The sequence below is a fragment of the Mustela putorius genome, unplaced genomic scaffold, assembly GCF_011764305.1.
Source record: "Mustela putorius furo isolate JIRA1106 unplaced genomic scaffold, ASM1176430v1.1 tig00000874_pilon_pilon_pilon, whole genome shotgun sequence".
NCBI lineage: Eukaryota > Metazoa > Chordata > Mammalia > Carnivora > Mustelidae > Mustela > Mustela putorius.
The window spans coordinates 6,735,531-6,761,522 of NW_025421505.1; the positions used below are offsets into that span (position 1 = coordinate 6,735,531).

General features: G+C 42.7%; 1 protein-coding gene and 1 pseudogene across 1 annotated transcript in view; both read right to left on the reverse strand.

The window, feature by feature from the left end:
- The window catches only part of CDS2 (CDP-diacylglycerol synthase 2), a 62,447-nt gene that overhangs the window by 35,198 nt on the left and 1,257 nt on the right, over positions 1-25,992 (reverse strand). The gene's annotated exons all lie outside the window — the stretch shown is intronic.
- LOC123393566 lies at positions 6,367-13,947 on the reverse strand (annotated as a pseudogene).

Sequence of the window (25,992 nt, forward strand, 5' to 3'; positions counted from 1 at the left end):
CACAGAACTTCCCTTTTCCTCTGAACTTCTCCCACTCCCTCCTTCCCTGAATGTAATAAAACCTGCCACTTTAAAGTTAAGTCTTGGGATGCGTGGGTGGCTCAGTCGTTAATATTCTGCCTTCAGTATGGGTCATGATTCCAGGGTCCTGGTCAGTATGGGTCATGATTCCAGGGTCCTGGGATCAAGCCCCACATCGGGCTCTCTGCTTGGTGGGAAGCCTGCTTCTCCTTCTCCCACTCCCCCTGCTTGTGTTCCCTCTCTCACCATCTCTGTCAAATAAATAAATAAATCTTTTTAAAAAATTTTTTAAAAAAGTTAAGTCTTTGGATCCAAATAAATCCCAAATCTCTTACGTTCCCTGGACCAAAGTCAGACTGTGAGCCAGAGTTAAAATTTCCTAAAGTGACTCAGGATCCATGTTCGCTGAAGAATTTAACATAGTTTTCCAACTTACCACCCCGGTTTCTAAGATTTGTATCAGCCAGGCCATGCGCTCGTTGGGGAGGACCACACCAAACGCTGGATGAAATTAGCCCCATGAGAACATCCTAAAACATTTAGAGAAACAAACCCCTAACTTTGGCAAGATCCTAGAACGCTCACCGGAAATCTCCATCAGGCAATTACAGTAGCTTTTCCTAAGCCTGTTGACTGAAACAGAATTCAGATTTGCACACAATAGCCTGGTGACCTGGTCGTAACTACTATAACCAACGCCACAGTGTCTCTGGGGAAGATTCTAGTCTTCCTTTAGAGAATCCACCTGGGTAGCATTTAGCTCTCATTTACTAACAGGTTGAACCAGGATTTTTTAGTTGAAGGAGCAGCATGGAATGGGAAACTGCATCTACTCCACATTTAGCTAGCTTGGCAAACCAGCTCACTCACACCCACAAGGGCCACCTGAAAGACCACTAAAATTCTTGATTTTCAACCCTGGCCTATGACGGCCTCTAAACAGACCAAAACCCCTTGGTTTCTGCTATAGGTGCAAAGGGCCAGGGCAATGGGAAAAAAGACTGTTACAAACTTAAGTATTGCAGGAGCCTTCAGCCCTCTTGCCAGCCTTTCCAACGTCCTCCTAATTCCCAGCGACGGTGCTCGCTTCGGCAGCACATATACTAATTCCCAGCGACGAAGCTCCAAGGACCTACAGGGGCTCTTCCCAGTCCCCACTCTTAATTGGCCTGAAGAAACCACTCTTCAGACTGAGAATAAATCTTTGTCTTACTGACTCCATAGCTACATTCTCCGTATGCAACGCCAGTCCTGGAGAGCAGGTCCTGCAGGCATCAGAACATGAAAACAGCCCAAATAGAGTGTGGGGGGGGGGGCTCTCATAAACCTCAAAGGTTCCTGTCTCTGCACCTTACCTTCTTGGTTAGACCCTTGGAGAGATTCCCACCCTTTTCTCCTTAGTTTCTCCATCCCATTCATTCATGGGACAAGATTTCTTAGGAAAGTATTATGCCAGAATTTCTCCCGAAAGAAGGAAATAAGTTTAGAATCAAAATTGCCAACCAGGGGGACGCCTGGGTGGCTCAGTTGGTTAAGCAGCTGCCTTCAGCTCAGGTCATCATCCCAGCGTCATGGGATCGAGTCCCACATCAGGCTCCTTGTTCCGCAGGGAGCCTGCTTCTCCCTCTGACTCTGCCTGCCACTCTGTCTGCCTGTGCTCGCTCTCGCTCGCTCTCTCTCTGACAAATAAATAAATAAAATCTTTAAAAAAAAAAAAATTGCCAACCAGGTGGATTAAATGAGCCTTCAGCCTCTTCTGTTTGCTCTATCTCTAATGGCATGATAGAGGAGTCTGGGGACACGGCGCATTTGTCCCCATCGGGTCAGCTGCCACCCTCTTTATGGGCAGATTCCTCAACTGATACTGGCAGGATTCACAGCACGCCTCCCACCAAGATTCATACAGATCCCTCGCCACCTCTCCCCAGAACAAATGCCCTATAAATAAAGAAGCCCTTTAAGGAATCAAGCCCGGAGTAGGAGACCACAGACTCAGGGCCTTATCATCCCCTGTACTAGGCCCTGGGAGCCCCTACTTTACCTGTGAGAAGACCCCTGGCCAGGATGGAGGCTAGTCCAGGACCTCAGAGCAATAAATAACATTATCCCTGGGTGCCCTGTTGTTCTCAACCCCCACACACTGATGTCCTTTCCCACTAAAAGCAAATCCTCCTTCCCTGTAATTGTTCTATATAGTGCACTTTTAGTGTTCCAGTTCATAAGGACAGTATCTTCTTGCTTTCACCTGGGAAGAACAGTAATAAACCTGGACAGTAATGCTCCGGGTTATACAGGCAGACCTTCTTAACTCCTTATAAACCTTAAAAGCTGATTTGGAGGATATAAAGTTTTCTGCAGGCTCTAGTTGGTTATAATATGTATATGATTTGCTTCTCCGCTCCCTTTCTCAAATCTCTTCACAGGAGACAACACTCATCTGCTAAAACTTTTGGCCTTAGGGGCGCCTGGCTGGCTCAATGGATGGAGCACATGACTCTTGATTTTGGGGTTGTGAGTTCAAGCCCCATACTGGGTATAGAAATTACTTAAAAATCTTTAAAAACAAACAAACAAGGAAAAACAACAACCACTTTGGGGTTTAAAGGGACATAAAGTCTCCCTCTCTCCCTCCCTCTCTCTCTCTACATATATATGTTCAAACTCAGGTTCCATATTTAGGGCATCTGATCTGGAAACAAGAACTACTTTTGCATCCAGACAGAACTCTTCATGACTGCTTAATACAGACAGATTACCTTCTGGATTTCAATGACTTTTATAGGAAACTCCTATAACCAAAGCAAATTTTTCATGGTTGGCTATTTTTATTTATAGGATGAAAATGGTAAATATCATGCTGGGTATGCTAGTGTGACTCCTTTGAAGTCATTGAGGCAGCACCTTTACCTTTAGCTACTTCAGCCCAAAAGAGTTACTTGAGCTTAGCCCAGGGCAAAACAGTACATATTTATACTGATAGGGGCTATGCCTTTGGGGTATCTCATGATTTGGAATGTTACGGAAACAACCAGGTATCCCTACCTACAGTGGGACAAAATTAAATATAGTTCCTATGTCCAAAATTTATTAGATGCCATACTTTTGTTGGTTGCTCTGGCTACTATTAGGTTCCTAGGAATCCCAGATTCAACTCCCTGGATGCCAATTGAACACCTTGCTGAAATTTCTGCCAAAAACACTGTTCTCAAGGAAACCAACAGCCTAACTTCTGCCATGTTTCAAAAGAATGTTCTGCCAAATGATGATTTGGAAAAACTGACCAGAGATACCCAACAATTGACCCCAGAGAGGGAAAAACAATAGGAAATCTAAGCATCGTTGGTTCAATACAAAGAGAACACTGGTTTGGACATTACAATCAAGCCCTAACAAAACTTCTAAAATCCCTGCTTAACAACTGTACGTACCTTAAACCATGAGTCTATTGACAAAATGATAGCATTCAACAACCAGTAAGTTTTGATAATATTGATAAATATGTTTGGGTAACAGTTGGCATGTTTTCACTGGACACACAAACTAATCACAGCGATTCCCTGTACTTCTTGTGGGGGCCCCAGGAAGAAGGCATGACCTTGGCCATGGGGCTTTAACCTGCTGGAAAATCTTGCAACCATGTGAAGCCTGAAAACAAAAGCAATGTGAAAGAGAGTGACCGAGGCTTGGTGACATCTGAGTCCCTAGATTTTTTTTCTTTTTTTTTTTGAGCCCCTAGATTAAATTAGGCCTGAAGCTGGAATTCCCTTGGTCTTTAAGTTACATGAGCCAATGAATTCCTTTTTCATAAAATTTGAGCAGCTTGCTGTGTTTATAACTAAAACAGTCTTAGTTTTCTTCTTTTCCAATTAACATCTTTTTTTTTTTTTAAGATTTTATTTATTTATTTGACAGAGAAAGACACAGCAAGAGAGGGAACACAAGCAGGCAGAGTGGGAGAGGGAGAAGCAGGCTTCCCGCCAAGCAGGAAGCCCGATGTGGGGCTTGATCCCAGGACCCTGGGATCACGACCCATGCCAAAGGCAAATAAATGCCTAATGATGAGCCACCCAAGTGCCCCCGATTACATCTTTTCTGTTCTTCTTCCCCACACTCCCTAAGTGCAGGTTAGGGAGTTTGTTCACCGTATCCTTAGTGAGCAATCCACTGTCATCAGCGTCTCTTCTGTGGGCTCATCCTCCAGGACACTAGTTATGTCCTCTCTCCCAAGCTCTAAATTTCAACCTGCCAGTAAGACACTTTGATGTCCAACCAGCACCTTAAACTTGATAGGTCCAAACTCATCACCTCCTTTCCAACCACACAAGCTCTTCCTTCTGTTCTCCTTCAAGACGCTAATGTACCTGAGACACACTCCATGGGAAACACTGATCTTCACCACTGTCTCCAAGCCCCTGTTGGAAGCCACAGGCCCCAAATGGCATCACTTACACTACCTTCCCAAACTGAAGCTTAACACTGAATCTAACTGCAATTTCAACCTCCCCCAGAAATGTAGTCTTAACTGGTTGGTCAGGAATTTTTGATCAGTGCCTGTCGGTCTGCCACGTGGGCCCTCTCTATCCCCCAAAGGAAGATAAGGTTATCTACATGAGAAGACCTCCAGCTTCTCTCCCCTTGCCTGGAATGTTTTGCTAGTAACTTCTTCCACCCCCTGCCCCCATAAAAACCTTCCATTCCATACAATTCCTCAGAGCTCCCCTCTACTTGCTGCCCAATTCATGAATCATTTAATAAAAACCAATTAGATCTTGTTTAAAATTTACTTAGTTGAACTGTGGTTAACAACCCCCCTACACACACACAGGATCCCCTCATCAATTCTCAAACTGTGTGATCCTCTTATGACAGGGTCTTTCCTTATTCTCATTCCCACGTCTGCATGTCAACCTTTCTCTACTACAACGGCCTCCCAATTGGTTCTCCACCAATTCCTCCCTTTTCTAATTTATTCTGCACATACTCTCAGATTAATCTTCATAAAGCACAGCTCTAGCATCCCCCTCCTCCACTCATTTCTGCCTAGTGAAATGTCTTTAGACAAACTACCTCCACTCCAGGCCCTTTACACCCTGCACACACCACATGCTCCATCCAAGCACAATTAACTACCCGTTGGCCCTGATTACATCCCACCCTTCCTTCTTCTCTCCCTTTGCTCCTTGCCTTTTCACCTCCCTGCTCATGCTTCAAGCCCCATCTTAGAAGCCACCAAGACTCAAGGAAGGAAGGTCCTTCCTGATTCTCATCTGTAGCAGGCGGGAATAAAAAATGGGCCTCCCTGAAAATAAATTGATCCAAGAATCTGTGAATAATTACCTTACATGGCAAAAGGGTAAATATTCCCTCATAAGGCAGAGTGATTGAATTAAGAGTCCTGAAAGAAGGCGTATCCTGGATTATCCAGTTAGCCCCTAAATGCAATCACCTGTATCCTTCTAAGAGTGAGGCACAGAAATTTTGGACACACAGAGGAGAGGCAATGTGAGGACAGCATAGGCAGAGATGTGGCCATATGCCAAGGAATGCCAATAGTCACCAGAAACCGGGAAGAGGCGAGGCATGGATTCTGCCCTAGAGACTCTGAAAGGAATGCAAGCCTGCCAACACTTTCATTTCAGCCTTCCAGCCTCCAGAAGTGAGAGAATAAATTTCTATTGTTTCAAACCACCCAGTTCCTGGTAATTTGTTAGAAGAGCCCCAGGAATCTAACAGACCATTCTTCCCACCAGCTTTATCTCCTACAAATAAAGTTCCCACAGGATGTAACTTATACCTCTCTCACACCATTTGTTGCCCATCTGTATTTATATTCAGATAGAACTTCCTGTAAGCTGATTTGATTTCAAGCTCATCAAAAGTAGGGACTGCATTATTCATCTTTGTTTATCTTGAATGTTCCTTGCCTTGAATCTGGTAAAAGCTAAATAACTGTCTTTTTAAAACTCATTGTTTTTTTGTTTTTTTGAGAGAGAAAGAGAGGGCGAGCACGCACAGGAGTAGTGGGGAAGGGCAGAGGCGGGAAAGAGAATCTTTTTTTTTTTTTAAGATTTTTATTTATTTATTTATTTGATAGACAGAGAAAGATCACAAGTAGGCAGAAGGCAGGCAGAGAGAGGGGGAAGCAGGCTCCCCGCTGAGCAGAGAGCCCGATGTGGGGCTCGATCCCAGGACCCTGAGATCATGGCCTGAGCTGAAGGCAGAGGCTTAAACCACTGAGCCACCCAGGCGCCCCGGGAAAGAGAATCTTAAGTAGGCTCCACACTCAGTGCAGAACCAACCAGATGGGGCTCAATTTCATGACCCTGAGGTCAAAACCAGAGCTGAAATCAAGACTCTGACACTTAACTGACTGAGCCACCCAGGTGCCCCCAAATTCACTAAATTTTAATCAAAGTCATTAATGTTTTATCCACAAAGCCTAGAATAATGGTGTGCCAGCATTTGTGTGGGAAAGACCACCCCTAAAGCTACAGCTATACAAATCCAACTAATGACTAAAAGGGCTGCATTTTCAGCCTTTCCCAAAGGTTAAAATGACTGGGGCCAGGGAGGCTGGTGAGGGAGATCCCCCGGGGCACCCATAAAACCCAGAGTGGTCAAGAGCTCTACCTGCAAACAGTAACTTATGTTGCCAGGAATAATGAATAAGTGGGCAGAGTAAAACCTTTCAGAGCCCTAAATGGTTCAGTCCTGCCCTACAAAAAGGTAGAAGTCTCTGCATATTTCCCTTGAGTAATGAAAAATGCTCCAGAAAGATTAAGAACACATCTGTCCTTTGAGCCAATCAGATTCATTAGTGGAAGGGCTTCAAACAATTCAAAATGCTACCCCCATATTAAAACAAACAAACAAACAAAAAACCTGCTTTGTTCTTCATAACATCACTACCACCTGAAATTATTACACATTTGACTCCCCCACTGGAACACAAAGTCCACGTGGAAGGGACTTCAGTTATTCACTGCTATATCCCCCTTTGCCTACAACACTGACTGATATATACAAGGTCCCCAATGCAGGTTTCTTCACAAAAGGAGGAAGAGAGAGAAGATGGCAGGTTAAGGAACAACTAAGGAGTTTTCCCCTTCTGAGTCTGTAGGTTAAAATGGCAAGCATAATTTCTCACATAGCCAGCCACTCTGCACAAAACAGCACCAGCTCACGGCATTCACACAGATTTGCTAATTCCGTAAGTGGAAAGAATGAGAAATTCCCAAGAACATTCTAAGGATGAGACATCAAACCTCCAGGATGAAGGTGGGTAGTAGAATAAGAAAATAATCTCCAGCAGCTGCTGGCTGCTTTTCTGTCCAGCAATCTTGCAAAAGGGAAATACCTGCTTCCTTCAGCTTGGACTTCCAGAAGCTAAGCCCCTGCCAAACTGGTTGTCACTCTATGCAAAGACAGACAGATGCATCAACCAAAAAACTTACTCACCATCTGTGTATCAAGCACAACTGTAGCGGCCCCTCTAGTCATCGCACTGTGGACAGGCTGGCTGTTGTCCCCACCCAACTCCATCTCAGCTGAGAAGTTGAGGTTTGATGAATAGAATAAGCTCTAACACCTCAGTCATCTAGTATTAAGAAAAACTCCACTAATCCACAGTGAAATTTCTAGATAACCAAAATGTACCTGCTTCATCAATTAAAAAAAAAAAATTTCTTATAAATGTTCGGGGTTGCAAATCTTCTATCAAAAGATTATTATGCACCTCTGCAATGAGGACACTTATTTAACGACATCATCCTAGGTTTTCTTTGTTAAAAAAAAAAAATTAAGCGGAGTAAAATTTAAATAAATAAATTTAAATAAATCTTAAATAAAGATTTTATTGGCCGTATCCAATGTTGCATGAATACAGCAGCATCCCATTTAGCAGACAGAAAGGAGCTCTGAGATGCTGTACAAAATGAAAGACTTTTATAGACAGAAGTGAGTAGGAATAAGGAAGTCATGCTAAGCCAAAGCAGACTGGCTACTTTGAAGTCATTTTCCTTCAGGGGATAACAAGGGTCTATCAGGCAGATTACTAACTAGTGCTGTCAGATAACTTTTGATTAGATTCCATTTCTGGGACAGCTGAAACTAATTAAGTCTCAATTTGGTGATGTAAGGCTCAGAATGAGGGACTCCATTACAGGCCTGCTATCTTGTTTTCAGTGCCTGAAATCTCAATTGTTCTGCCTGGGCAGGACTCAGGCACTAATGAATGAAGATGCTATCTGCCCCAATAATATAGACTGTTGCTTCAGTGCTCAAATGTGAATTCCAGAAGATCCTCCCTCATTCTCAGGCCACTGCAGACCTGTCTTCAGAGTGTTTCCAAGCTGCCTCTCTCCCAGATAACTCTATCAAGGATGGACAATGCAGATGGCCCAGGCTCTTAGAACTAGGCCTGACCTAATAATGGATACAGCGAGTGAGCAATTCACTGTCCGAGAGGGTCCTCAGACTCGGTGCCCACTCAAGGGCTTCTAGAAATGCACAGTTAAACATCAGTCCCTGATGTTCCAGAGCCATTTACTCCAAGAGGTCCTGGCTTGGAGCAATAAGCTGTCAACCAGAAAGGCTTGAGATCAGCAGGACCAACAAGACACATAGCCTCCGTAGGCAGGTATTCTGAGGCCTGAGGAGACATCAGGTGAGAAGAAATCTATCTACAGGTATCTACACACAGAGAAAGAAATGTGAGTCATCATGCTTTGCAGCTGGTGACAGTGGGGAACTGTCTATACCTAGTCCAATTCACCTTCACACCTGCATGCCAACTATGCACCTGTAGAGTTTCATTCTATTAGGGGGATGCAGAGGATGAATACCATGAAAGGCTCCAAATCACACAACTTCCAAAATAATGAGCAAATGTATACTACTCATCGTCACAAATACATTCTCAGTACTTAAGAACTGTAATCCTAGAATTCACTAACGCTACATTCATTAATAATGAACATCAATCTTGCAAACACAAGTAAGAGGGAGTGGTGAACTAGACAAAACTAGACAAAAACAAACCAAAAAAAAAAAGGGCTGCAACTGACTTTCCAAAGAAGCAAGTCTATCTCAAAAAGAAGAGTACCCCAAGAAGAATGGGGAAAGGGGGAAAGCAGTACTAGCTGTGTGATCTTAGAAGAGATCATGTCACCTCTGAGCCTCAGGTTTTTCATCCGTAAGACAGAAACAATTCCTATCTCAGGGGTATTGGTGTTTTTTGAGCTGTGGATTGAAACCTACTGGGTCTTAAAAATCAGTTCAGTGGATCACAACTAGCAAAAAATAAAATATGGTGCCAGGAGTCAGGCTAATTCTGAAAGGGGTAAACATCATGCTAACATAATGTGGTACTTCAGTACTAGAAATAAATACTGACATGCCAATATTTTCTTTTTGCTCTCCAACACTAATCACTACACTCAACAAATTCCTCCTGAAACCAGAAGCCTGGTTCTCACTGCCCAACCGGTTGCTAATCTTCACAGCTGACTTAGCACTACTCCACCGTCTGACAACCATATGTGCTAGGGACAAGCCAAGTGTGACAGTAACCAAGAGCTTCTGACCAAGTCGGCAGGAGGGTTGTGCTTTCCCGCTTTCTTGTCCCAGGGACAGTCGGTTTTGCCTCCCTCCCAGAAATCATCATGACCAATCGACACACATCCTTTAATGAATCTTGTGGGAGATATAGAACTCCAAGACCAGGAGCCCAACCCCAGAGACTTTATTTGCTGATGAGAAAGCACCTAACCAGAATTTGAATAGTCAAGTCCCACAGAAGACTGGAAAAGGAAGGATGATGAAGAAATGGAGTACAGGAGCAGAGAGGGTTCCACGAGAAGCTGGGGCTGAAGCGAACATAAGAATGTAAGGGCTCCAGGCCACACAGGCCTCACGTTGGTGAGGGCTCCAGGGCCCATGCTAAGATGTCCCTGCTTCCAGCATGCAGGCCCCAAAGAACTCTGGGGCCACCTCCTCTGTGGGAGGGCCACCCACCTCCTCTCTCCAAGACAGGTGCAGAGTAAGGCAAGTGCTCCCCGCCCCCCCACCGCCCCGCTGCCCTGTTGACTAACCGTGAGATGCTCACAGGTCTTCCTCTGTTACAGGCTCTTTGACCAACCCATGGAAGGAAATGACTAGGGAGACCAAGAGGTCAGGAAAACAGAATGGCTAAAGCAAAGAGCATGGAACTCAGGTTCAGCCTACCTGGGTTCAAATTCTGACTTGAAGTTCAGGCCTTTTTGCTCATCCCTGTAAAACAAGAGCCAATACTTCTGATCATCCAGGAAGCCTGCCTCTGGATGCATATACAAGTCACCAGCTGGTCATGGTATGACCATGACCTTATGACTGGGAATTGTAATCACATCACAGCCCTGCTCAACAGCGCCCCCTGGCCCTCACACACCTGCAGGGATCACTGCAACATGTCTGTGAAAAATCAGATCTTTCAGCTTCCTTAACTATGAGAAACAAAACAAAACAAAACTCTTACAAATCAATGAGATGTATCCACGTCCACATGAAAAAAAAATCAGCAAGAGACAATTTGCCAAATACAATAACCTGTACACTTATTTAACCTCACTAGTAATCCGTGTCATAAAAAATAAAACGGCCATAGAAGCCATTTTCTTACATCAGACTGAACAGATCAAAACAACATTCATGTTGGACCAGGCTTGGAGAAAACCCATAAACTCATACAGTACTCACACAAATGTAAATTAGTACCACCTTTCTGAAAGGCAGTTTGGAAATATGTATTAAGAACCTTTAAATGGTTCACATCTCCTCTGATCTAGTCATTCCTTGGCAAGAAATATACCCAAAGTGAATATCTATAGAAATACTTCATTTACATGAGGATGTTCATCATGTCCTTATAAGAAGAAACAACTGGGGCGCCTGTGTGGCTCAGATGGTTAAGCATCTGCTTTTGACTCGGGTCTTGATCCCAGGGTCCTGGGATGGAACCCCATGTTGGGCTCCCTGCTCAGCGGGGAGTAGGCTTCTCCCTCCCCCCTGCTTCTACCCTTGCTCATGTGTGTTCTCGCTCTATCTTTCTCTCAAATAAATACAATCTTTAACAAAAAAAAAAAGAAGAAGAAGAAGAAGCAGCAGCAGCAGCAACTTATATGATCTACTTAACAAAGATAGGGAAAAACACCAAGCAGCCATAGAAAAAAAGATAAGCAGGGCACAATAAAAATGTTATCAGCAGTTATATTCTAAGTAGTAAAATTAAAGGTAATTTAAATTTTTAAATATTTTCCAATCAGCCCCACATTTTCCACCAAACAAGTATTGTTTCTATACTTTGAAAAAGTGCCAATGGATATATCTAAGCTTCTCAACTCCTCTGTGCTGGCTTCACCCTAAAACTTTCTGGCCTGGCCCTCAGGCCTTTCCACTGGGACCCCTGACTTATTCTTGGTCCATCTTTCCAGACACATTCCTGCTCCTTCAGCTCAGATGTCACCACCCCACAGGCACTTCCTCTGTCCTTGCCCCCAAGCCATGCTAAATAGGTCAGAATGATGAGCAAGCCCCAGTCCCACATGGAGGGAGGCAACAGGAGATTCTGCAAAGCAACCAAAACAACCAGCCCCTGAGGTCAGCTTCCCCAACCACACTATCTATCTAAACTCATCAAAGCTAAGAGACATTTGTGATGAACGAAGATGAAAATCTTCAGGAAATTTCCAGGAAAAATTTTTTCGTGGAAAATTTCCCTGGAAAAAAAAAGGGGCCCTGAAAAATCTCAGCTCATCTTGGTTTTCCACCCCCCTTTGATCCCTTGGACACTAAAAGTCTTTGGTTTTCCAACTTCAAATAATGGCTCATTCTTATACTTTGGATTTTCTTTTATCTTATTAATACAGGATTTATTTGCCTTCCCTCTGTCAAACTCTGAGCTAACCACTTTCCTCTGGCTGCCTGGGGAGGCGTAAGAAAAGGAACATACAGGGTAGAGGAGAAACAGGAAAAAGATGGAGGCACAGGTCCTTCACATAGTGAAGAGGATGAGAAAGGCCACCATCAGGCCAAAGAGCCCCATGCCCTCCGAGAGGGCAAAGCCCAGAATGGCACAGGGGAAGAGCTGTTGCTTCAGAGACAGGTTCCTGACATGACCAATGATGAAATTCCCAAACACAGTCCCAGTTCCAGCCCCAGAGCCAGCCACGCCTACCACTGCAGCCCCAGCCCCCATGCACTTGGCAGCTGGGCCAATGTCCCTTGAAATGGCTCTGATTCAGCTGCGACTGGGAATAAGTGAAGTCAGGGGACACAGGGCTGCCAAGCTGCTGAGGCTCTTATCCGTCAGTGTTTCCGGTGCTTTTAGCACTGCTGTAGACATTAATCCGTTCAAGGGCTGAGAAGTGCCCCTGACCAAGAAGGGGGCAGAGATGAACTTCGCACAGACCTACGTGTCCAGGGAATGAGGGGCTGTGGCAGGAGAGCTGCTCCCAATGCACAGAAGACAGGGAGCTCGTATACTGGATATTTTAAGACCAATGAGAAATGTTAAGAATTGTGTGTTAGAACACCAAACCTCGTAATGCAGATAATTCTTCCTGAGATCTAGGAAAGAGGATCTAACCACAGCTCCTAGGATTCAAGCAGGACCCTCTAGAATGTTAAGATATCACTTGTCTGATAAGCCTCTAGGAAAGGCTGATATCTCTGGAAGAAATGGTTCTTGGTCAGAAGTGCTCAATGTAGTATGTTTTCAACAGACCACTATGTGAAAATTAAAAATTCTCTGTACAGAGAATTCTGTGGAGCAGACAGAAGATAGAAATGGCAGCTGTTCAAGAGAAAACTGAGAGTCTGGCTGGCATCCCTGTGAGAAAACAAAGCCCATGTGGCCCTTGTTCTCCCAAATCTATAGGGGGTGATAGACGTCACCTCTAACACAGAACAGACCGGACTGCAGTAGGAGATTCTACTTAAAGTAGCCAGTGAAGGAGGTCTTCGGGCTTCTACTAACGCCCCTCCTACTCAAAAAGTAGGGTGGGACACTACACACCGACAGTTGAGGGGAATACAGAGGATTTATGATTTATGCCTTCAGAGGGAAGCCCCTGGAAAAACTAGCTCAAGGGAATCAGAATGCATGCTGGCTGGTCAATCCCTCTGAGCCACTTCTCAACTGATTATTTTTCCACCAATAACCTCTTATTTAGAAGACTATTATTATTTTGAAGACTGAATGTATCAGTAACTGATTCATTCCGAAGAGAAGTGCCCCATCACACTAAGAATCTAACCACGGCATCTTTGTTAGGCCCTTCAGGTAGGAGCGCGGCCAGGACCTACACCACCCTCTTCTGACTCTTCCCTGATCTCCTACCCAGCATCCTCTCCTCCATCAGTCAACTCCAGTCAAACACAGGCACTTTCCATGATCAGTTGTCAGCTCTTGCCCTTCTTAATGTCAACAGCAGAAGCCCAGAATTCACAGGTGCTATCAATCAAGAGGAACCAGTTTATCCTTCACCCCAAACACGGAACAACAAAAGTGTTGCAAGTGACTGCTTCTAATGTAAGATGAGCTCGGTCTCTCAAAACTGAACTTCCTGTTGATGAAAGCAGACAGGGCGCATGCCTTTTGACCTCAATATCCCACTTAAATGAATGTCAATAAGCATAGTAAGGAATAAAACCATGTCCTTTTAGGCAGAAATAGTAAGGGACAGGGACCAACCACATATATGAGATTTCGAGAAATTTCTGGATAATAGTGTAGATTGAAGAACTAAGATGGAGGATATAAAACAAAGCATAGCCAAGAGGATATACTTCAGAAAGGCTGAAAAAGATATACTTCAAAAAGGCTGAGAAAGGGCGCCTGGGTGGCTCAGTGGGTTAAGCCGCTGTCTTCGGCTCAGGTCATGATCTCAGCGTCCTGGGATCGAGTCCCGCATCAGGCTCTCTGCTCAGCAGGGAGCCTGCTTGCCTCTCTCTCTCTCTCTCTGCCTGCCTCTCTGTCTACTTGTAATCTCTCTCTGTCAAATAAATAAATAAAATCTTTAAAAAAAAAAAAAAAAAGGCTGAGAAAGTAGCAGCCCTCTGCTACCCTGGAGGAGTTCCGGACTGAGATCTGACATATGGGATGATAGATGAGATTTAGGAGGTGTGGCTCCCCATCCGTTCAACCTAAAATGAAGCCTATCAAGCAACAGGCCCCATCTAAGCACACAGAGGTCTCAGACAAAGTCCCAGTCAGGAGAGAGGTGAGCCCAGACATTGCTGCTCATTCTCTCCTTATCCAAATGGAAAGAATTTGGACAAGTAAAATAAGATTTTACTTATTTGGGTTATCCTGCCCCGTTCATCCAGACCCTCTTCCACAACTGTCCTTGAAGGGGAGAGGGATGGAAGATAACCTTTAGTGCATGGTAACCAGACCCAATGAGACTACTGGACATCAAACTGCGATACAGACTCTAGGCTGCATACAAGGACTAGCAACTGGATGGGCTCGGTGCCGCCTGCCTTGGGAGGAAGCAGTTGTGTCCTGCAGACCAGAAGAAAAGACTGACTCAAGCCAGTACACCCTGCAACAGCCCCCCCCCGCCCGTTAGTATTTTCCTGAGAAGACACATAGAGATTGTTAATATGCAAACTTCATACAGTGCACATGACCCTCAACGTGATGTTTTCAGTCAGCATTTATTAAGAAACAAATATTTGTGTCTCAAAAACCCATCTGAAGAGTGCCTGGGTGGCTCAGTCATTAAGCATCTGCCTTCAGCTCAGGTCATGATCCCAGGGTCTTGGGATGGAGCCCTGCATACAGCTCCCTGCTCAGTGGGAAGTCGGCTTCTCCCTCTCCCACTCCCCCTGCTTGTGTTCCCTCTCTCGCTGTCTCTCTGTCAAATAAATAAGTAAAATCTTTACCATTTGACATTTTTTTTTTACAGACTTCTTTATTTTTAGGGAGAAAGAGAGTGAAAAAGAGCACAGGGTGGGGGGAAGGCAGGGGAGAGGGAGAGGCAGAATCTCAAGCAGACTACAGACTCAGATTACAATCTGAGCCAAAATCAAGAGTGAGACACTTAACTGACTGACCCACACAGGCACCCGCATTTTAGACTTTTAACAAAACAGTACATTGGGAAATTTTAGTTACATTCCAAATAACAGTAGCAGGAGGTCAGAATTAATAGATTTCAAAACATTAATCAAAATTCAAAAGGAATGTATGGTCTTCAGATTACTGGTATTTTGAGAGTGGTCACACTGACAACATATGCTTTGTGAATAAACAATAAGAGGCTTTCTTTTAGGGAAAAAAAAAAAAAAAAGAAAGAAAATGACCTGATGTCTTATAGTACCATATAAAGAAATTTTTAGTGTAGCAACCAGGGTGAAATAAAGCTATACTCTGTAGTTTCTTCATCCTAAAGCATGGTCTACAAGAAGATGAAAGCTTGCCAGTTTAGGAAGCTCTACTACAACCCCAAACAACACCCAGTCTGCCGATCCACCCGATAATGGATCCCATTATTAGTGCGACCATATAAGGTGTCCTCCAAACTGAGACACTGCAAGGGAGAGTATCACCCACCTCATCCACATCCATGAGCAAAGACTGCTTCAACCCTTCTCTTCCTTGGTGAGTAATATAGTTCATTAAAGCTGCAGTTCTTGCCTTTTTTTTCAAGATTTTATTTATTTATTTGACAGAGAGAGTGCATGCACAAGCAGGTGGAGCAGCAAGTAGAGGAAGAAGAAGCAGACTCCTCTTCCAGCAGGGAGCTGGCTGCAGGACGGAATCTGGCTGCAGGACCCTGGGATCATGACCTGAGTGGAAGGCAGACACCTAACTGACTGAGCCACTCAGGCACCTCCCTCTCTACACTCATAATTACTGAGGACCTCAGTAGTTGCCTATGTGATTTATATCAATCAATAACTGCCATTATTAGATATTAAAACAGAAATTCCCAAAATACAGGAAAACAGTGTGGCATTTCCTCAAGAAATTAAACAAAGAATTACCACATAACCCAGCAATTCCATTTTGGGGTCTATGTCCAAAAGAACTGAAAGCAGAGATCCCAACACATATTTGTACACCCATGTTCACAGCAGCATTATTCACAATTTGGGTTGTTCGCACGTTGGGGCTACTGCAGAGAACACTGCTTTCAATATTCTAGAACTTGTCTTTTAGTGAACATTATGAACATTATGTACAAATTTCTATCAAGTAATCACCTGTGAATGTTCATAGGATTTGTGTATACATGGGTTTTATTTTTTTTAAGATTTTACTTATTTGAGAGAGAAAGCATACACATGAGTCAGGTGGGGGAGAGCAGATGGAGAGGGAAAGAATCTCAAGCAGACTCCAAGCTTAGCACGGAACCCAGGCCAACATGGGGCTCGATCTCACAACCCTGAAATCATGACCTGAACCAAAACCAAGAGTTGGACACCCAACCGACTGAGACACCCAGATGCCCCTATACATAGGTGTCAGTAAATATTTGCCAAACAGTTTTCCAGAGTGGTTTTACCAATTTATACTCCCACAAACAGTACATGAACTCCACATACTTGTCATCCCTTAGTATCTTCAGTCCTCTTAATCTTAGCCATGCTGATGGGTGTGCAGTAGAATCTCATTGCTGTTTTAATTTGCACTTCCCAGGACACCTGGGTGGCTCAGTTGGTTGGACGACTGCCTTCGGCTCAGATCATGATCCCAGAGTCCTGGGATCGAGTCCCACATCGGGCTCCCAGCTCCATGGGAAGTCTGCTTCTCCCTCTGACCTTCTCCTCACTCATGCTCTCTCTTACTGTCTCTCTTTCAAATAAATAAATAAATAAAAATCTTTTAAAAAAATTTTTTAAAATGTTGTTAATTTGCACTTCCCTAACAACTAATGATGTTGGTCACACTTTCGTATATATATTTTTTTAAGATTTTATTTATTTATTTGTCAGAGAGAGAGCGAGCGAGAGCGAGCACAGGCAGACAGAGTGGAAGGCAGAGTCAGAGGGAGAAGCAGGCTCCCCGTGGAGCAAGGAGCCCGATGTGGACTCGATCCCAGGACGCTGGGATCATGACCTGAGCTGAAGGCATATGCTTAACAACAGAGCTACCCAGGCACCCCATGAAGAGCCCCATTTAATTGAGTTGTCTTTTTTATATATTCATTTTGTAGGACTTCTTTACATAGATTCTGGATATGAGTCTAATGTCAAATGTATTTTTTATCTTCTCATTTGTAGACTTCCTTTTCATCTCTAGACCTCCTTTCCATCTCTAGACTTCCTTTTCATTTAGTTCTTAATTTTAATGTAGCTCTATTTACCATTTCTTTTATAATTGGTGTTTATTTTTTCTAATTAGGGGCTTTTAAATATCACTATACCATTATCACACCTATAAAAATTAACAATTCATTTATATTAAACCTCCAATATTCAAATTTACCCAAAATTTTCACATATTTTTCTTCTTCATAGCAATTTGGTTGAATCAGGACCCAAATAAGGTCCAGAAGTAATTAATATGCCTTATTATTTTAATGCATAGGCTTATCATATCTATTGCTCCCCCCTTCTCTTAAAATGGGGCACAATATCTCCTTGCCATGTATTTTCTAAAGTAACCAGGTCATTTGTCCAATGGTGTTTTTCAATGTGTTCTGTCCCTTGAATTTCCTGTAAACTAGCCCTTAGAACTAAAGTATTGATTAGGCTCTGGTATGATTTTTGGACAAGATTCCTCCTCTGATTTGTACTTCCATCAGGAGATACCCAATATCTGGTTGTCTGATGGTAGCAGCATTGATGGTTATGGTCTTGTTTATCAATTCAGTGGGGAGTTGAATATATTAATATTCTATCACTCTTTTTCCATTTGTTCTAGTAAAATAATCAACTATTTTGTTACTCTAAGGTATAGTTCCTATGGGAAAAGCATGATAGTGCCTCAGAACAACCTCATTCTAAGCCCCATTATTCAGAGGAGAAAACGGAAGCAAATTATTGGGGGGAACTCAGGTTATAAACCAAGCAATCCAAGAAGAACTCTGGGCTTGTAACTACTAGGCTCTAATGCCTCTTCTAAGAACAGGAAACATGCGAATACTCAGTATGTCTTTGTGGGGAAGGAGAGACCACAAAGATAGACACTCTCATACAGTTAGGGTGGCTACAAATTTACTGCAGGAAGGAAATATATTAATTGTATCAAAAGCTTAGACAATGTACATCCCTTTTTAAATCAGCAGTTCTAAACATAGTACTTATCTAAGGATATGCATGTGCATAAAGGGCTTTTTGTGTTTTGTTTTATTTCAACAAGGGTACTTCCTGCAGCTTGCTTATAATAGCAAAAAAATTAAACAACTTAAAAGCCTGATTGGTTCAATAAGTTCAAGTACAGACACACAATGAAATGACATATAGACATTAAAAACGATGCTGGTTAAATGTTTATAGACTTGAACAATGTTCGGGGCATATTCTTAAGTTAAAAAATGAGTTATAAAACAGTAGTATTCAATACAAAGAAAGGCTATGCACCAAAATGTCAACAACAATGGTTCTCTCTCAATGGCAGGTTTGAGGTGACTTATTTTCTTTTTTGGTGCTTCTACAATGAATATCATTTATTTTCATCGTTTCTTTCACGGTAAGAAAAAGTTTGAAATAATGCTTATGAAGAACTTAACGAACCTTAACGGTGTGGTAAAATGCTTCTGGCAGCATAAAGAGGCAAGCTATCAGATCAGACATGGTAACTGCTATTATGACCGTGTGCAACCACATGCATTTGAACAATAGTTGTCTCCCTGCATTATGGGACTGCAGATGGGTTTCATACTCATATGTACACATCTCTGTGATTTCTACAATATATGCTGATGAAGTAATGAGACAGAGAAGAGCTAAAACAGATTTTGAGAAAATAAGATTTAAATAGGTAGAGGTAGGGAGAGGGGTGACAGAGAAAAAGCACAATTCAGGAAGTGGAAACAGCAAGAGCCTAGACTGATATCACAGGGCACCAAGCAAGTGGAGGGACTGGGTAAGAGAGAAGACTTTATAGTCTTCGACAGCCAGGACTCCTTTTTTCCCCTCTAATTATAGGATGGTTTCAGAGCTGTCAGAGGATAGAAAGGATAGATGGACTAGAATTAGAAGTAATATACTAGAGCAACAGGTAAGGAATCCAGGTTAACCCCTGGTTAGAACCTGGATGGGGTGAGAGAGCAGAAGACACAGGAACCAATGGACTTAACCTACAGCAACTTAGAAATCTGATTCTACCTGCAGAGGAGACAGAAAGAGGGTCAATGTCTAGAAAAAAGGAAGTCAGATTTGAGATAGTCGCTGATTGAGGGATATGCACCAAGGAATGTTCTGGATGTCACTGAAACCACCAGGACCAGCAGGAAACAGATTGTGGGGTGAAGGCTCTGAGAATCACCTGCTGAGGAATCTGGGGTCAATGACAGAAATCCTCTCAACATTAGGGACCCAGGAGCAGAGAGTATTGTCAGTAAATCCCAAGTCTCACCAGATCTTTCAGCAGAGTCTTCATGGAGAAGCCCCAGGCTGGCCCTGCGGTGACCCTAATACAAAGGACTTGCTGACAAAAAGTAACAAAAGGACATCTGACTTTGGAAGGAGATATTGCATCCTGCACCAACAGTGGGCACTCACGAGCAATGAAACTTGGCTCAAAACGCTGCCTCTGCGGCACTCTGGGGAAGAGAGAAGGTGCAATTCACAGTGTACCCTTTGCACCTCTCTAATTTGGAACCATGCACTGCCCAGTCAAAAGGACACAATGAAGTTTAACTTCCTTAAAAAGGTCACTCAACTTAGTGGGCCTTATTGCCACCCCCACTGTTGGGGCAAATGGCGTGAGAACAAAGACCGGGGACTGGCGGGGAGCTGCCTAACGGATCCAGACTACCATCACTGGCACTGCACCACCATGCACAAGGCTTGGAAGGCAAGAGCTCTGCCCAAAGCCCGGGAGCAAATTTGTATTTTTCCAAGATGGCCCTGGAAAAATACTAATCAAGAGTCAGGGTCTCTACGTCTTCTTCACAAACCAGAGGCAGTACAGCACATGAAAGGTTGTGCTTTCTCATGCCGAGCAGCCTCCAGCACGGGTCAGGAGAGTCAGGGAGGCTGTCACAGCATGGGGAACATGAAGCCGTGTGCAGGACAGGTACTCTGCAAGCCTAGTGAAAACGCAAATGAGTTCAATACAGTCCACCTGCATGGTTCCTAGAGCAGAGGGAAGAGCGTGCAAACCAGAAACACAGTAGCCCCCCATGTCTGCAGTTTTGCTCTCCCAGGGCTGTTACCAGGAGTCGGCCAGGGCCTGGAAGCAGGTGATCCTCCTGAGGTACTGTCAGGAGGTCAACAGTAGCCAACCTCTAAGTTACTATGCCTAAGTCACTGACCACACTTCATCTCATCACATGGGCATTTTATCATTTCACATCATTACAGGAAGGGCGAGTACAGAACAACATTTTGAGAGAGAGAACACATTCACATAACTTTTATTAGAGTATATGGTTGTAATTATTCTATTTCAATATTGTTCATCTCTCACTGTGCTAATGTGCAAATTAAGCTTTATCGTAGGTATTTAAGTCTAGGAAAAAACACAGTAGATATAGGATTCGGTACTATCTGCAGTTGCAGGCATCCTCTGGGGTCTGGGAACATATCACCTGCAGATGGGGGGGGGTACTGTATGGACGCTCACATTCTTTCAGTTTAAAGGATGATTATTTGCATCCTTTTGCAACTGGGAAATTAGTTACAAGATTCATTTTTTGTGCAGTTGTATTTCTTGAGATCAATGGAGAAAGAATGAAATATTTGGAGATTTGGAGCCAAAAGTGGTATAAAAAAAAAAATCCTGAACATTTTCTTCATGAACAGACACCAGCCCACCCTCAGAGCTAACAGAGACTGAATACAGCAGACACAGGATTCAGTGAATGTTCTGAGGAGAAGGTGTGTGTAATACTGAGTGACTGATTATTGCTGGAACAAACAGTTCTGATACTAAAAGTCATCATCCAGAAAGCAGCCTCATGTGCAGCTCAGTATGAGGAGCCCACCCCACACCAGGAGTTTCTTCCAAAGATATCCGAGCGGCTGCTCCCAGGGATGGACTTCAAAATATATAAACCACCAGGAACTGGGAAAACTGGGCCTAATCAACTTTTTCTGCCCATTTTTTCCCCTCAGGATCTCCACATTACTGATATATATATGAAAATATACACACACATATACTTTGAAAGACTCATTTTGCTACTGATACTAGCTATTTTGCTATTTTTCTGATTTTTATAGCCACATAAGAAAAATAGAAGCTCTTTGGGCATGCTTTTAAAGTCTGTAAATTAGGGGCACCTGGGTGGCTCAGTGGGTTAAGCCACTGCCTTTGGCTCAGGTCATGATCTCAGAGTCCTGGGATCGAGCCCCGCCATCGGGCTCTCTGCTCAGCGGGGGCCTGCTTCCCTCTCTCTCTCTGCCTGCCTTTCCGTCTACTTGTGGTTTCTCTCTGTCAAATAAATAAATAAAATCTTTAAAAAAAAATTAAAATTAAAATTAAAAAAAAATAAAGTCTGTAAATTAGGGGCACCTGGGTGGCTCAGTGGGTTAAGCCTCTGCCTTCAGCTCAGGTCATGATCCCAGGCTCCTGGGATGGAGCCCCACATCAGGCTCTCTGCTCAGTAGGGAGCCTGCTTTCCCCCCCTCTCTGCCTACTTGGGATCTCTGTCTGTCAAATAAATAAATAAAATCTTTAAAAGAAAATAAAGTCTGTAAATTAATTCTATACCCTTGCAGGCAGCATTATGCAACATAATGAAAGAAAGAGAAATAAGAAAAGCTTCATAAGAATGAAGAAAACCTTCATATGACCCCTTCTGCCACTAACAAGCTGTGTGACCTTGAGCAAGTAAACTCTCTGGGATATGGTATCCTCTTCTATCAAATAATGACCTCTAAGATCTTTCTAGTTCTAATAACCAATGAGAACAATTTAACATTTTAATAAGATACAAATTCTTCTGGGGCTCCTGGGTGGCTCAGTGGGTTAAAGCCTCTGCCTTTGGCTCAGGTCATGATCCCAGGCTCCTGGGATCGAGCCCCACTTCGGGCTCTCTGCTCAGCGGGGAGCCTGCTTCCTCCTCTCTCTCTCTGCCTGCCTCTCTGCCAACTTGTGATCTGTCAAATAAATAAATAAAATCTTAAAAAAAAAAGATATAAATTTTTCTAATGAAATATCACAAATGTGTCCAAACACAAAACAAACAAAATCAGCTTTTTTAAAAAAGATTTTATTTTTAAGTAATCTCTACACCCAACGTGGGGTTCAAACTTGGAATCCTGAGATCAAGAGTTGCATGCTCTACCAACTGAGCCAGCCAGGCACCCCCAAAATTAGCTTAAAAAAAAAAACTAATTAAAAAGAATTTTAAGTAGTCACAAAATGGGAGCTAATTGAGTTTTTAAACTTACACACTTGGATCAACATAAATAAGAAATTTAAGGAGCGCCTGGGTGACCCAGTGGATTAAGCCGCTGCCTTCAGCTCAGGTCATGATCTCAGGGTCCTGGGGTTGAGCCCTGTGTCAGGTTCTCTGCTCGGCGGGGAGCCTGCTCCCCCCTCTCTCTCTGCCTGACTCTGCCTACTTGTGATCTCTCTCTCTCTGTCAAATAAATAAATAAAATCTTTAAAAAAAAAATTTTTAATGGTGGGTTATGTGACAAATCTTGTACCTTCTCTTCCTGTTTAAGAACCACAGTCATTGGGGCACCTGGGTGGCTCAGTGGGTTAAGCCTCTGCCTTCGGCTCAGGTCATGATCTGGGATTGAGCTCCACATCAGGCTCTCTCTGTTCAGCAGGCTCCCTCTCTCTCTGCCTGCCTCTCTGCCTACTTGTGATCTCTCTCTCTGTGTCAAATAAATAAATAAAATCTTTAAAGAAAAAAAAAAAGAACCATAGTCAAGGGCATCTGGGTGGCTCAGTCGGTTAAGCATCTGCCTTTGGCTCAGGTCATGATCCCAATGTCCTGGGATCTAGTCCTGCATCAGGCACCCTGCTCAGTGGGAGCTTGTACACGTGTTCTCTTAAAAATAAATAAACTAGGGCACCTGGGTGGCTCAGTGGGTTAAAGCCTCTGCCTTAGGCTCAGGTCATGATCCCAGGGTCCTGGGATCCAGTCCCATAACGGGCTCTCTACTCAGCAGGGAGCCTGCTTCACTTCCTCTCTCTCTGCCTGCCTCTCTGCCTGCTTGTGATTTGTCTGTCAAATAAATAAATAAAATCTTTTTTTAAATAAATAAATAAATAAAATTTTTAGAATTTTAAAAAGAACCATGGTCAAGGTTTACTGATTTTTCAATACCTGAAGTATTTCTCAATAAAAAAGAAGTTGAAATAGAGCATTTCTCCTACATCTGTAGTTTCACAGCTTTTAAAATAAGATTTCATTATTTCAGTAATTCATTCTTAAAATCACAAAAACACTTTTAATTAGTCACAATTGTCCTCAAACACATTATAGCTAGTGAAGGGAAGGGAAGATAACTGCATACAGCAATGCTGCTTCTATAACTAAACTAATTCTGAGCATTGAAAAATTCAGCAAGAAAATGAATTGAAAACACAGGTCATAGAAGGCCAAGCCCTGTCTATAACACCTTCCTTAAAAAGTGATGAATAGCGAAAAACTACTCCAAACACTCATAACTTGATGTTTTAATCATCTAACAAGAGTGGAAGGTGAATATTATTTTTTTCTATAACACTATATTTCAGCCAGAAACAACCTTAGCTAATAGACAATCACAATGTGACAATTCCTGCCCTACCTCTGAAACACACATATTCATTTAATCCATAGGAATATCCTCTGAAACACATGCTACTTTATCACCTCCATTTTAGGGATGGACAAAGAGGCTTTTATAAGTGCCTTGCTCAAAGTTACACAGTTGGTAAGTGGCACCGTCCCTGCCCCTAACGAGTGTCTTCATTTAAACTTTAAACTCCCCTTTCTAAATGATGTCACTATTTCCTCCCCATGCTGCCTTCATCCATCTACAAAGGAAGCCTTGAAACAAGTAAACCTCTAATTTAAGTAGCACCCCAGCACCTAAATACAGCAGAGCCTTCACTATAACCTCTAAAACAAAGTCTCCTGTAATGCGAACCCAAACATAAATTTTAAGATGCCAATCTTTTGGCCCATGTTTCATCCTTTTCTTTCCTAACCTCCATTGGAAAAACACGGTTGGGCGGAAAGAGGATCATTCTCAAAGCTTAAATTCCAAGTTTCTTAAATTTGGCAACAATACTGTGCTTTGGGACTTTAAAATTATAAGCACGGTTCTCAGAGGAAAACATTTCCTTTATTAGCAGTTGGCTTTGAGAATTCCATTCTAGGATGCTAAATATAACAAAATACCTCTGACTTCTAATAAACACATTCTCCACATTATTTTGAAACTAATGGTTGCCTGCTTATTTACAAAACAATTTTGCCACGACCATTAAGCAAATGGAACATTTTAAAGACTCTTTCAAATTTGTTCCAGTTCTTTTAATGAACTGACCTGGTATTATTTTCTGAATTCTTCTACTATGAAATAAGAAAATTCTCATTTCACAATTCATTTCTTTAAAGAAACAGTCTTGTTTTATTCTAATTTTCTTAAGTTTTAACATAAGAATATCAGCAAAGCCAGAATCGTGGAAATTGGTTTTTCAAACTATGAAATAGAGTATTTTTAAAGATTCTATACATTCATCAAAGGTACATAAAGCATTTCACAGTTCTTAAAATGTATCTTTATTATTAAAAATACCATACTCGGTAGTTCAGAAATACTGAATAACAGGGCAGGGGAGGAGCTGAGTACCTTGTTCTGGGCTAATGGACTACATCAATCAGGTTTTTAACTGAATGCATAGCTGCTGTGTTTTAGGGAACAAGCACTTAGTGGAGCTCACAACCCCAGGCATTCTGTCATTGTACAAGCAGTTCAAGGGCAGTTGTAAAAATTTAAGGTACCTTTAGCTGGACAGCTCCTCACGTTCTCCCTACCTAAAACATGGAATGAGAAAATTATTAAGACTCAACTGCAACTTTTTATCTGGGAGATGGATCCAAGGAGTGGGAAAGGTAAAAACTTTCACCTCACAATCCATGGAGGGGAGTGTTTTCACCAGTAAGTATGTCTATTACAAATGGCTTTTTTATAGCCCCCTGGCTATTTTACCTTCTTTTGTCTCCCTGTCTTCATAGCTTTTAGGCCACAAAGTCCCATTAACATTAAATCTTAAATAGAGTTACCCAACCTCTAAACATCTAAAGATTCCTCAACCAATATATGCAGGATAGGGAAGAGTTCTTTCAGGCCCAACCAGAATATTTAATGGGAAGATAAGAGATTTCAAAGTACCGTTTCTCTGAAACTGACCCCTAAACTTGGGCTGAAACCCTTAATTTTCTCCAAAATGTATTCTAAAAATTAATATGAAGAGTGCCCCTTGAATGATCTACTGTCAACAGCAGTAACAAAAAGTTTGTTCAACACCCTATTATCTTTCACCCCAAACATGCATCCTAGTATAACTGCTCTGTTGACACCCTATCCCCAAAGTTTGTGCTTTCTTCCTTCCTGGTGTTTTCCCCAACGTCCCTTTCCTCTAGTTATCAAAATCTGCAAGCTACATACATAAGTGGGTGCTGTAGGTCTGGGGTAGTCCTGGTGTAGGACAACAGGGATTGGTGGCAACAGCTGTTCCTCAGATCCAGCCCCATGTTAACCAGGTCAGACTATGATGGCAGATCTCCCAATTATTCACATAGGCCTGAAATTCACACTGTTAGGAGAAACCTTCTGGTCTTTAAAATAGCATGTGAACCAAAG